Source organism: Nicotiana attenuata, chromosome 7, assembly GCF_001879085.1.
Source record: "Nicotiana attenuata strain UT chromosome 7, NIATTr2, whole genome shotgun sequence".
Taxonomy (NCBI): domain Eukaryota; kingdom Viridiplantae; phylum Streptophyta; class Magnoliopsida; order Solanales; family Solanaceae; genus Nicotiana; species Nicotiana attenuata.
The window spans coordinates 87,920,041-87,934,854 of record NC_031995.1 but is presented as its reverse complement, the minus strand read 5'-3'; positions in this window follow the sequence as shown (position 1 = coordinate 87,934,854).

Below are 14,814 nucleotides of genomic sequence, written 5' to 3'. Positions count from 1 at the left end.
AAATGAAAAAATAGAATATTTGAAAAGAAATGAAAAGATCTTTTAACAAATATTAGGTTTTGACAAAACTGCCCGAACTACGCTGGTTTTATTCTCACCGGATGTGAGATACGTAGCCAACCCTCATCGGGTCCAACCACCATTTTGCAAAAATAGCCAAAAATACCAAAATTTTAATTTTTGTCACAAATAAGTCAGGTGATGCCATTCTTTCTTAAAATAAGCCGAATGTCCCCAAAAGGGCGCCGGAAGGCCGTTTTTGCAAGAACAGCCACCTTGGGTCATTTTCAATGGTTAGCGGGCACAACCTTAAAATCTTCTTTCCCGAAGTGCTGAAAGGCCGTATCCGCAAAGCCGGAGTTTTGTTTTTGAAATAAAATTAATGAAAGNTAAACCGGTGACTTGGGACACCATAAATCTCCCAAGTGGCGACTCTGAATCTCTTTATAAATAATCCCGTTTCGATTGTCACTTCAAGTTGGAAATAACTCCCTTTATTATACCCTCTTCCGGGTGTAGTAAGGAAAAATGAGGTGTGACAATTAGCTAAGTGGGCTATAGAACTAAGTGAATATGATATCACATATCAACCTAGAACTGCAATAAAATCACAGGTTTTAGAAAATTTCGTGCCAGACTTCAGCCCAGGAATAGTAACAGAAGCAGAAAAGGAACTACAGGTATTCAATAGGTCTAATCCAGGTACTTGGACCCTATTTATTGATGGCTCCTCAAATGTTAAAGGAGCAGGTTTAGGTATTGTTCTAATCCCACCTTCGGGAGAAACTATAAGGAAAGCCATAAAGTGCCATCCCATTACAAACAATGAAGCAGAATATGAAGCTGTAATTGCAGGTCTAGAATTGGCACGAGAGCTCGGAATAGAGCAGGTTGTAATCAAGAGCGACTCGCAGCTTGTAGTTAATCAAATGCAGGGGACTTATATAGCTAGAGAGGCGAGGATGCAATAATATTTGGAAAAGGCACGAGATTTAATCAGACAATTCCAATCTTGGAAAATCGTGCAAATACCCAGGGAAGAAAATGTTGAAGCTAACGCACTGGCTAATCTCGCATCTGCTGCAGAAGTAACAAATAAAGAAAATGCTTCCGTAATACATTTATTTCATTCGGTACTCGATCAAGACAAAAACAAGGTAAATTTCAATAATTTAACTTGGGATTGTAGAAACGAGATCGTTAATTTTTTGCAGTATGGGATTCTACCGGAGGATAAGATAAAGGCTCAAGCACTTCGACGAAAAGCTGCCCGTTATTGTTTGGGTCATGGCTACTTGTATCGAAAAATGTCCGGCGGACCCGTAGCAAGGTGTCTCGATCCTTCTCAAACAGAGTATGTTATGAGAGAAGTACATGAGGGACATCGTCAAAATCATGCAGGAGGAAGATCCTTGGTAAAAACTCTAATTAGAGCAGGATATTATTGGCAAAAAATGGAAGAAGAAGCGGAAAGCTTTGTGGCCAAATGTGACAAATGCCAATGATATGGTAATAACATGCATCGCCCAGCAGAGTTATTACATCTGGTTATTGAATCGTGGCCTTTCATGAAGTGGGGGATGGATATCGTGGGTCCGCCACCACAAGCCAAAGGAAAGGTACGATTTTTACTAGTACTAACTGATTATTTTATCAAGTGGGTAGAAGAAGGTGCCTTCAAACAGGTACGGGAAAAAGAGGTCAGGGATTTCATTTGGCGAAACATCATATGCCAGTTTGGAGTTCCAAAAGAAATCGTGTGTGATAACATCCCGCAATTCATAGGTGCGAAAATCACAGAATTCTTTCAGAGTTGGCAGATTAAAAGGATAACTTCAACACCTTATCATCCTGTGGCCAATGGACAAGTTGAATCAACAAACAAGCTTATTATTAATAACTTGAAGAAAAGATTAGAGGAACCAAAAGGTAAGTGGCCAGAAGTGTTACCAAGAGTCTTATGGGCTTACCGAACAACAGGAAAAACAGGTGAGGGAGAGACTCCATTTTCACTTGTGTATGGTGCCGAAGCCTTTTTCCAGTTGAAATAGGAGAACCAAGTACGAGGTACATCCAAACAACCGAAGAATCAAATGAGGAAGAGATGCGAGTAAATCTCGATTTGCTTGAAGAAAGGAGAGAAGCAGCTCTAATAAGGATGGCAACGCAGAAGCAAATTATTGAGCGATATTACAATAGAAATCTCATCTTAGGTACTTCAAGATTGGGGACTTCGTACTCAAAAAAGTTTTTCAATAATCAAAAGCGACCAATGCAGGAAAATTGAGCCCAAATTGGAAAGGACCTTACAAGATTCGAGGTATTGTTGGAAAGGGCGCATATGAATTGGAAACAATGGACGGCAAAGTACTCCCATCAAATTGGAATGTTGTTCATTTGAAGAAGTATTACTTCTGAAGGGAAAACCCCCGGTCAGGTATTATTTATGCAAGGTTTAGATTTATTCTTTCTAATTATACTAACCATTTTAGATGGTAGGCACAAAGCTAGCCCATAACAAGTGATGATTTTAAACCTAAAAGACACGCGGGATGCAAAATCATCCCCGGTCTGGGTTACAACCTTTCTGATGGAAATAAAAGGGTTAAGCAATCATCATCTAAAAAATATATGTACCTCCGAGCCCCGTATGTTTTTCCTTTTCAGGAAATGGGCCACATGGAAGGAATAATCAAGTGTCGAGATTTCATACTTCAAAGCTCTAACACTTGGGGGACTATATATATGGAAGGCAAAGAAGACTAGAAAAGTCAGAATTCGAGTCAAGCCTGGGGCAATCTACCCAACAAATCGAAAGTTAAGAGCAAATCAAGAGCTAAAAACACAAGCCACAAGCCTGATTCAAAAACCTATGATGAAGTATACACTCGCAGGTGTAAATTACAAAATCTTACGAGTATTTAGGTTAAAGGCAATATTTAGTCATGGGTTGCAAGATATACCCTTGAATTTTGAAAAATCTGTTATAAAGAAAATAATTATGAAAGAGTTGTAGATGTTACTTGAATACATGTAAAGTATACAGTTTGAAAGTTCAAGAATACAAAACTTCCTCAAATTATTCAAAGAAATATGTATGTTCCTACTTCTTCTTTCGTATTTTTACACCAATATAAAATTGAGACGTCTTCTTCATTAAGTGTTGTTTATAAAAGGGACCTCTTTTATAATTCGTTCTTATTCAGATAAGTCACGAAGCATTGAAGCATTTTAAATGCAAAGTTAAATAACAAAGGGTAAAACAAAATCCCAAACATTAAAATAGGCAAAAAATAAAGCCGATATTTATATATCAAACTTTGCAAACATAAGGCAAACATTTGTCTTCACACCCTGAAATAAGACAAGGGTAACCAATAAGAGAGTAGAACAGAAACTCATAATAAAATATTATTAGAGTTAGACAAAAAACTAGGAAATGTTATATAAACTTGGTAAAAACTAAGTATAAACTTAGTTCCAACCTAACTATTTGATATAAAACCCCAAAACAGACTAAGGGTAAAACTTCCCAAACATTCCACCAATAAAAAAAACAACAAAACAACAAACTTTTCAATCAAACTTTCACTATGGGACAGGTTCTGAACCAGTATTATCAGAAGGATTCAAGATGGCACCATCAACAGCAGGAGGTTCAACTTGAGCAGAAGATGTTTTAACAACAGCTTCACCAGGAGTAAGTTCATCACCCACGGGAATTTCTACCTCAGGTGAAGAAAAGTTTTGCAAATACAGATGAAGGAAAAAGAAAATTTTAGAAATCAAGAAACGATGACTAGTCTTTAAGAAATTCATTGTCACGACCCGGATTTCCCACCCTCGGGTGTCGTGATGGCGCCTACTAGTGAAAGCTAGGCAAGTCAACTATTTCAACTATTTACCTTTTTCTCATGTTTAATCCTTTAACAGTTATGAATCAACATCATATAATCAGCGAAATTAAATAAGCGGAAGAACAAATTATAACCACTAAAATATTACCAATACAATTCCTAAAACATAGACTACCCAGGACTGGTGTCACAATTTCACAGACTGTCTAAGAATACTACAAATAAGGGTCCGAAAGATAAATACAATATTGTCTCTGAAATACATAAAAGAAACAGAATGAAGGGGTAGAAGGAGTCGCCAAGGCCTGCGGACGCCTGCGGGACTACCTCGGGTCGCCTGATGAACTGGAAGCAGCAACCTCAGTGCGGTCCGAAAGCTACAGTATCGGGATCTGCACACAAGAGTGCAGAGTGTAGTATCAGCACAACCGACCCCATGTGCTGGTAAGTGTCTAGCCTAACCTCGGCGAAGTAGTGACGAGGCTAGGACCAGACTACCAAATAAACCTGTGCAATTAAATCATATACAACGGAAATAAAGGCAGATATTTACAGTTAAAGAGTGGAGGGGAAAGCATGCTGCGTGGAGTATCAGATAACAACAGATTACCAGAGAGGAATGTAAAGAATCCATAATTTAGTTGCCAACAATAAGGAGGAAAACAAACACAGTATTCACTTTCATTTCTTTCTTGTTGCAGGCGTGCAACTCGCTCCCATTTTATATATCTCGTTGCAGGCGTGCAACCCGCTCCCATTTCATATATCTCGTTGCAGGCGTGCAACCCGCTCCCATTTCACATGTTACCGTTGCAGGCGTGCAACCCGCTCCCATTTCATATATTACCGTTGCAGGCGTGCAACCCGCTCCCATTTCATGTATCAACCCTTATCATAGAAGAATCCCGGCAAGGGAACAATAATACAACAACAACATCCCGGCAAGGGAACAATAATATAACAACAACATCCCGGCAAGGGAACAATAATATATCAACAACATCCCGGCAAGGGAACAAGACTATAACAACAACATCCCGGCAAGGGAGACAATATCGTAAACAATAACATTCCGGCAAGGGAACCAACAACGATAATCATCATATTAGACATGGATAAATCACAACAGAGTCAAAACAACTACAATACTAGACTCACGGGCATGCTTGATACCGACGTATAGATACTCGTCACCATGCCTATACGTCGTACTCCACAATTAACACATAGCAAATACGACACAATTCCTAATCCCTCAAGCTAAGGTTAGACCAAACACTTACCTCGATGCCACGAACACAATTCAAGCCTCAACTACCACTTTACCTCTTGATTCCACCACCAATTCGATCGTATCTAGCCACAAGTTACTTAACTATATCAATAAATGCTAAATGAATCAATTCTAATGCATGAAAATAGATTTTCTATAGTTTTTCCCAAAAAGTCAAAAATTGACCCCGGACCCACATGGTCAAAACCCTAGGTTCGAACCAAAACCCGATTACCCATACACCCACGAACTCAAATATATAATTTGTTTTGAAATCGGACCTCAAATCGAGGTCCAAATCCCCAAAATTTTAAAAACCTAAGTTCTACCCAAAACACCCGATTTCCCCCATGAAAACCTTTGATTTTGAGTTGAAATCATGAGAAAAGATGTTAAAGATTAATGGAAACGAGTTAGAAATGACTTAAAATCGGTTTGGAGAAGAACTTTTCTTTAGAAAACCGCCCAACAGAGTTTAGGTTTTGAAAAAGTTGTAAAAATGGTTGAAATCCCGTATGAAATTCATTTAGCAGGTCTCTGATGTCGCAATTGCGACCAGGGTTCGCATTTGTGAACCCTTAAGGAACCTGCATTCTTCGCATTTGCGATAAGGGATTCGCATTTGCGAACCCTGAGGATTTCTGCTTCCTTCGCATTTGCGAAGGTATTGTCGCATTTGCGACAACTGGGAATTCTGAATACTTCACATATGCGAAGGAATGCTCGCAATTGCGAGCAAGGCTGGCCAGGGCTTACTTTGCATTTGCAAAGAGCCCCTCGCAATTCCCAAGATCTCAGATTTTGCATTTGCGATCCCTGATCTCGCAATTGCGAGATCAGAGGCCAGCACCATACCTGCAACCTGCAACAATTTCCTAAGTCCAAATTTTACTCTGTGGCCTATCCAAAACTCATCCGAGCCCTCGGGGCTCCAAACCAAACATGCACACCATCCTAAAAGCATCATACGGACTTGCTCGTGCAATTAAATCACCAAAATAACATCAATAACTATGAATTGAACCCCAAATTCATGAAATCATCCAAGAACATCCAAAATTCCAATTTCTCAACTTTAAGTCAGTTTTATACCAAACCAATCCCGATCTTTACCAAATTTTACATATTCAATCAAATTATTATTTCAAACTTGTACCGGGCTCCGGAACCAAAATACGGGCCCGATACCACCAAATTCAAACATATTTCATTTTCAAAAACTCATATATATTCCAAAAAATACTTTTTCTTTAAAAATTTATTTCTCGGGCTTGGGACCTCGGAATTCAATTCCGGGCATACGCCCAAGTCCGATATTTTCCTACGGACCCTCCGGGACCGTAAAATCACGGGTCCGGGTCCGTTTACCCAAAATATTGACCGAAGTCAACCTAAATTCAATTTAAAGGCAAAATTTATCATTTTTCGCAGATTTTCACATAATGGCTTTCCTAATACACGCCCGGACTGTGCACGCAAATCGAGGTGAAATAAAAAGGAGGTTTTACGGCCTCAGAACGCAGAATTTAATTTCAAAATGAGTGATGACCTTTTGTGTCATCACATTCATTTACACGTTCGATATGTTTTAAGCATTTTTAAATTGACAACAAGATTTTAAAAAATGCAAGTAAAGCATGCTTTTGGGTCCTAAACTACCCGGACTTAAGCATAATAGTAGCTACGCACGGACTCTCGTCACCTCGTGCGTATGTAGCCCCCCCCCCCCCCCCCACACACACAAATAGAAGCACATATCCGATTAATTCACCTATGGGGACAATTTCCTCTTACAAGGTTAGAAAGGAGACTCACCTCGCTCTGAAGTTCCATAAACGGTATTCCACGCCCTCCCGAAGACTCGAATTGATGCACAACATCCCAAAACTAGCCAATAATTATGTAAACCTATTAATACATGTTCAATTACTCATAATAATCCAACTCACAACAATTTCTAACCCCGATCGAAAAGTTGACAAAAATGCCCTCGGGCCCACGTTCCCGGATTCCAAAAAATTTCGAAGATAAAGTTTACCCATAACCTCACGAACTCAAATATATAATTTATTCTCAATTCCATGTCCAAAATCGTTGTCAAAATCCAAGAATACTAATTTTTCTAGGTTTTCCCTCAAACCCCAAGTTTTCCACCAATTTTCATGCTCAAATCCACATACAATCATGTATTTAACTCAAAACTAACATAAACCACTTACCTCCTGCTAGGTGGTGAAAATGACACCTCAAAGTTGCTCCAAAATCGGCTCCAATGGAAGAAATGGGGTTGAAATGAACCCAACCCCCGATTTAAAAGAACCTCACTGCCTCCAGCATTTTCGCACCTGCGGTGCATAAACCGCTCCTGTCGCCCCCGCTTCTGCGGCGCACGTGCCGCTTCTGCGGTCCCAGGCTCAGGGCCAAAAATCCGCTTCTACAGTCTCCTCAGCGCAGATGCGCACCCGCATCTGCGGGTAAAGTTTCGCACCTGCGGTCACTGCACTTCTTCGCCCAAACCGCATGTGCGACCCCATGGCCGCTTCTGCGGCTCCGCACCTGCGGCCAAAACCTCGCAGGTGCGGTTACACCAGATATCAGCTTCCTCAATTCTTCTTCAAATTCTAAATTTGGTCCGTTAACCATCCGGAATCCACCCGAGACCTCTGGGACCCCAACCAATCATACCAACCAGTCCCAAAACATAATGCGGGCCTGCTCGAGGCCTCGAATCACATCAAACAATGACGAAATCACGAATCGAACTCCAATACGAGCTTAATGAACTTTAAAATTTCAAACTTCTACATTCGATGTCGAAACCTATCAAATCACGTCCGATTGATCTCAAATTTTGCACACAAGTCACATTAGACATTATGGAGCTACTCCAACTTTCGGAATTGGAATCCGACCCCGATATAAAAAAGTCCACTTCCGGTCAAACTTCTCAAAAACCTTCTAATCTCTAACTTTCGCCAAATGACTCCAAAATGACATACGGATCTCCGAATTCACTTCCGATCGCGCCCCCAACACCAAAATCACCATACAGAGCTATTCCCAGACTCGGAATCCCAAACGGACATTGATAACACTGAAATGCACTTCAATCCAAACTTATGAAATTCTTCCAAAAATGCTAACTTCCATAATAGGTGCCGAAACGTTCCCGGGTCTTCCAAAACCCGATCCAGACATACGCCCAAGTCCGAAAGCATCATACGAACCTGCTGGAACCTTCAAATCCCGATTCCGAGGTCGTTTACTCAAAAATCCAATCTTAGTCGATTCTTTCAACTTAAAGCTTTCGAAATGAGAATTCTCTTTCCAAATCAACTCCGAACTTCCCGAAATTCAATTTCGACCATGCGTACAAGTCATAATACCTGAAGTGAAGCTGCTCATGGCCTCAAATTGCCGAACGACTCGGAATTCAATTCCGACCATGCGTACAAGTCATAATACCTGAAGTGAAGCTGCTCATGGCCTCAAACTGCCGAACGACGCGCTAGAGCTCAAAACGACCGATCGGATCATTACATTCTCTCCCACTTAAACATACGTTCGTCCTCGAACGTGCTAGGAACTGCGCTGGAGTCGTCCGAAATCACTGTTTAACACTTCGTGCACCTACCCGTGCTACTACAACCCAGTTGAGCGCATTAGCTCGATCAATTCTGAAGATATTCCCTTTTTTTCAAGCAAATAAGCTTAGAGCCCAATTCCAACATCCGGAATTATCTGCCAGGCCAACTTCCAATATGTGAACACCGTATCAATCACTACACGAGGTACCAGAACATGACTACATGCCTTTGCCGAATTCTCACCATACACCGTATCATTCTCAGGACCATAATACCATTCTCTTATCATAATAACCGACATTCCCCGAGTCTGATGCTCACAATGCACCTCATGATAAATATAAGTCTTATTCCAACTCTCGCAATACTGCCATGACGGAAGAGATGTGTAGAAATTCATATCCAACTGCTGAGTCAACAAATCATTGAGTCTATGCTTCTGACAAGAACATTACATCATACTGAACCAAATAATGATCTTTGCTCTTTAACATACTTCATATAATCCGACTGCACTGATCCTAGATCCAATAATCTCGTCTCACCCAGTACGAACTGCTCAGGCAATAAGCCACCCCAGTCATGATCAAAAGTCCCATATGATGCCACAACGTGCCAATAGGCCACAAGCTCGAACGTGGTACATAAGGAAAACGAACACTGGAAGGGACTACTCAACTCACGCAACTAATATGAACTTTCCTCAGAAAATGGGAAACAAAACACACAAAAACAGATATAGGGAACTGTACTCAACATCACACTGTCGCGGCGTGCAACCTGATCCAAACAACATACCCGTGGCGTCGTGCCACCCGATCCACACATAAATTCACATAAGAAGATACACACCGAGCAAAATCGCTTATTACTACAAAATACCAAATATCGGCCACAAGCACGCTAAGTGCATAATACCATCCCTAGGGAGATAGATAGCGCCATAAGCTACAAAACTCAAGCACAACTGAAGTGCGATATATGATCTGAATCTCAAGAGCCATCCTGCTCACATAACACCATCTCTATGCGGAACCTCAACATACAAGAAATTTATCGAGCCATTTCGCAACTCACACGGCACAATATAGCATTACATAAAATAGCCGACGACAAAATAACATCCAACGTCCGAATACTCCTCCATAAGGAGCACTATACTGAACACATCCGGCCTGATATAGAGCCCATATTCATATTTAAATCTATTCACAGACCTCAAGCCGATTCTGATCGTACGGAACTAGGCCAATAATCTTTCCCGGGTCCATCATAACCCGCTTTTCCCATAACACACAAGAACAACCGTCCAATCCGGAACAACCTTCCACATTCCACAACAAAATGAACCGAGCTCCCTTCAAGCATAAATTCTCAATTAGCAATAGTACCACAATCTCCATACTTGGTTTAAATCCTCAATCAATTAAGTGACTACACGTCACACTTATACAATCTTTTCGTGGGATATGCTCCCATGGCCTTCTGCACCAGGTAACAAGTCTGCACATCCATACCACCGGCCATACAAATGTTGCAAAGCGAATCAAGGATCCGCAAGTAAATACACAAAACCTCTTACTCATGACACTGATCTCAGGTGACGCTGAAGATAATACTAGCTTACTCTAAACATCTAAATTTTTTTCCTGCTCATCCGAGCCCGTGACCTCCTTGTCAACACCGAACCGCAACCTTGATTCTCAACTTCCAAATCCCACGCTACTCACGACATTAATCATGACAATGCGCAAGAGTACAAGAATTTCATCATAACTCCTGAACCACTAACATGGTAAACACCTCCTCACATGGAAACTTTTTACGTAACTCATTCCAAGAGAACCATAGCAACACACGAGTGAATTCTCATAACCGTAGAACATTCAAATCCTCAAGTAGTGGCCAAAACCACCACAACCCTTTCGGGATCTGCCTACACATAGCAGGCTATAATACTTGAATACTTCCAAACAATATCAATTACGACGGTCGTCGAGCCTCGCACGCACCGCCACCACTATGCCAATTCAACCATGGCTAACCAATCTATCTTCTTCTAATTCATTCCTTAACTTGCCTTAGAGATAATAATAGCTCCACTCCTTACATCACCAACCTGAATCCGCACTCACCTTGAGTGGCCCCATTCCACGAGACCACCCGGTCTCCAAACCTATGAATCGTTTCATACACTCCTTGCACGCACATTCGCATCTTCCACTGCCGTTCTGATAATTCCTTTACAAATCCAAAGTCCTGCAAGTCAAAAAAAACATCATAGAACATTCTGAGCCTCTTATCATAAGCTGCTACAAAAGCTTGATTCTTAACCATACTGCGGGCTTGAACCCTTAGGCACCGCATTTTTGACCTTTGAATTTACTAGGACCGTTGTTAAGAGTCATCCACTCCGGCTTGCTCCCAAATTCAAATAGCTCTGAGGCACCGCTGACACATGAACACCCATCTCGATGAAGCACCCGACTGAATCACTTCCTTGTAAATCACCTCCGTACGAAACACAAATCCTGGGTCTTCCCAAAGCTTGAACATGAGCCAGTCAGGCCAACTATAGCACACTTTTACCAATTCCTTTACTCAAATTACCACTTATGTTCTTTTCCCTTAGCCGAAACAACTTACCAATACGCTGATAACCCGAAACCTCACAAGAAGATAATCATACAACCCAATCATAGGCGGTGGGACTCTCCCACTTAGCTTGAAGCCACCATTACACAACTCTAGAACCCAACGAGTTTCTTTCCTCATTGTTGACATGATCTAGCACAACCAACCCGCCAAGTTCCTCGAAATCTTTCTGTAAAACCATTTATGAATACTCTGAATCATTAACCACATTCACATGTCCGACCTCTTTACCAGATAGCCAGTAGGATTCTTCGCAGAAGCTTCGCCAACCACGCGACCGCTGATCTGCTCACAGGAGATAACCCACCTGTGGAGATTACACACCGACATCTTCCAATAACACTGCACGGGGTACAATCACTATGACATCTATAACCCATCCTGAGCCCGCACTTATTCTCCAACTATATTAGTCCGTTCTCTTCTTATGGACATCAACTAAATACACGACAATATCTTCCAATACAAATCATGTTGTATCCTTCTCCATATCACGCAACTCCTTCCTGTCGTATCAAATCTCTCGCTGTATAATAGCCGATATTTCAAATTAAGTCCGTAGACCCACTTACTGTCCACCCTGAATCCCAAGTCACTTTAGGCTTTTTCTCCGGGTATGTAGTTATCCTGCCACTGATCCCATACGCTACTCTGCCACTCTCCCACTTTGGGCAAGCTCACTTCTTTAAGAAACTACTCGACCTCCACTTCTTACACCTGGCCTTCTAGAAGTTTAACCACCGCATGACACTTCCCACACGTCCTTTCTCATCCTTTAGTGCTCAGCTGATGTCTTAGATCAAAATCTATCTCGGTAGCACTCGAACCAATAGACCGCTACTAACTTTTAAACCTTTCCGAAGATCATCTTTCTCGAGCCGTCAGAATTAGAAATACACATTCAATCCTGAACCACTGCACCTCGCGATCTTTGACAGCCGCTTCTCCAATACTATCTTACAATATCCTACCCCAAGGGTGAATTGTAGAAGGTCTTAACACCGGCGAACTTAGTACATTCAACAAGGACAACGGCACATCATCACAGATGGAAATTCCACCACCCTCGCAAATACTAAGCCTCGTTACTTCATCAACCCAAATCTGAACATTCTTAGCCCGATTGCCTTTCTCCCGATGGGAATAAAATACCGAATCTCTAAATCATGCATTGAGTAAACCTCCCTTCAAGTCATTCACTGTCCCGACACGTATGCAAGCATCCTACCATCATATCAATACCGCGCGACAATCGTTCATAAGCATCATGGCAACTTGTGCCTAGCCTCAGAGCTCTCATGAGTACAGCTACTGGGCTGAAACAACAGAATATCCTTCCGCAAGGCGACGACAATAGTCAAATCAACTACGCAGGGAGAAGCATCCCTCACCACCTCTGTAGTACCTATAAAATTTCTCAATTCCTGATTTATAATAAGCGCTTCGCGTCGCATAAGATCGATTGGGAAGGAAACAAAGGCATAAACCTCAAAGGAATCAAATCGCACGATGAGGAAATCAAGAAGGGAAGTGCTCCTAACAGCCCTGTAGCCTACAGAAGATAAGTACAGACGTCTCCGTACCGATCCGCGAGACTCTACTAGACTTGCTCATGACTCGTGAGACCTAAGGGAACCAAGTGCTCTAATACCATGTTTTCACTACCCAAAATCCACTAAGGGTCATGATGGCGCCGGACACCATTGTCAGGCAAGACAACACCAATTTACTTGTAATTTCTTGTTTTAACATTTTTGAAAACATTAAACGATAAGTAATGAATTTCACTGAATAGATATTGATGTCTTTAACAAACTCAATATTAACTAATCCCATAATCATCCCAAAACCCGGTGTCACAAGTGCATAAGCAATTACAAAGAAAATCGAATAGAGTACAAGAACTGTCCGGAATACAAATTGGACAGAAAGTATATACAATACGCTGAAAGAGACTATACTGGCTGTGGGTCGCCTCGCGAAATGCAGTTCACCTAGTCTCCGTATCATCCATGTTGCTACGCCCAGTAGACCACTAGAAATACATGCGCCTGTGCAGCAAAAATGTGCAGCAAGTGTAGCATGAGTACGAAAACAACGTGTACTCAGTAAGTATCCCGTCTAATCTCGAAGAAGTAGAGAAGAGAAGTCGACTTCGACACTTACTAGTGGTTCGATAATGATACATCAATAATATAATAAATCGAGGATTTTTATAAACATGATTGTAATTCAGTAGAACGAAGCAAGTAAACAATTCTTTCTTTTATAGGAAGTTCCCAAATTCCTTTTCATCATTTATACGCTTATTCTCAAGCTGGGAAGAAACAATATCAACTTCAATAAATTTCAAGGCAAGCAATACAAGCATGCGCAAATCATGTAGAGGTCGTATGGCCTGGATATATTTAAACTGTGCACCGCCAGAGGGTCCAATGGCGCGGACCATGGATGCATCTATTTAATCTACCGAGGCGTTCGGCCCGTTCCACAATATATAAACACATTCAAACAGTCAATCAAGAGTCATCAAGCAGCAATTATCCAAGAAAAGGCAATTTCTCTTTTAGAAATCAAGAAACGATGACTAGTCTTTAAGAAATTCATTTACACGTTCGATATGTTTTAAGCATTTTTAAATTGACAACAAGATTTTAATAAATGCAAGTAAAGCATGCTTTTGGGTCCTAAACTACTCGGACTTAAGCATATTAGTAGCTACGCACGGACTCTTGTCACCTCGTGCGTATGTACCCCCCCCCCCAATAGAAGCACATATCCGATTAATTCACCTATGGGGACAATTCCCTCTTACAAGGTTAGAAAGGAGACTCGCCTCGCTCCGAAGTTCCATAAACGGCATTCCACACCCTCCCAAAGACTCGAATTGATGCACAACGTCCCAAAACTAGCCAATAATTATGTAAACCTATTAATACATGTTAAATTACTCATAATAATCCAATTCATAACAATTTCTAACCCCGATCGAAAAGTAGACAAAAATTCCCTCGGGCCCACGTGCCCGGATTCCGAAATTTTTTGAAGATAAAGTTTAACCATAACCTCACGAACTCAATATATAATTTATTCTCAATTCAATGTCCAAAGTCGTGGTCAAAATTCAAGAATACAAATTTTTCTAGGTTTTTCCTCAAACCCCAAGTTTTCCACCAATTTTCATGCTTAAATCCATATACAATCATGTATTTAACTCAAAACTAACATAAACCACTTACCTCCTGCTTGGTGGTGAAAATGGAACCTCAAAGTTACTCCAAAATCGGCTCCAATGGAAGAAATGGGGTTGAAATGAACCCAACCCCCGATTTAAAAGAACCTCACTGCCTCCAGCATTTTCACACCTGTGGTGCATAAACCGCTCCTGCCGCCCCCGCTTCTGCGGCGCACGTGCCGCTTCTTCGGTACCTGGCTCAGGGCC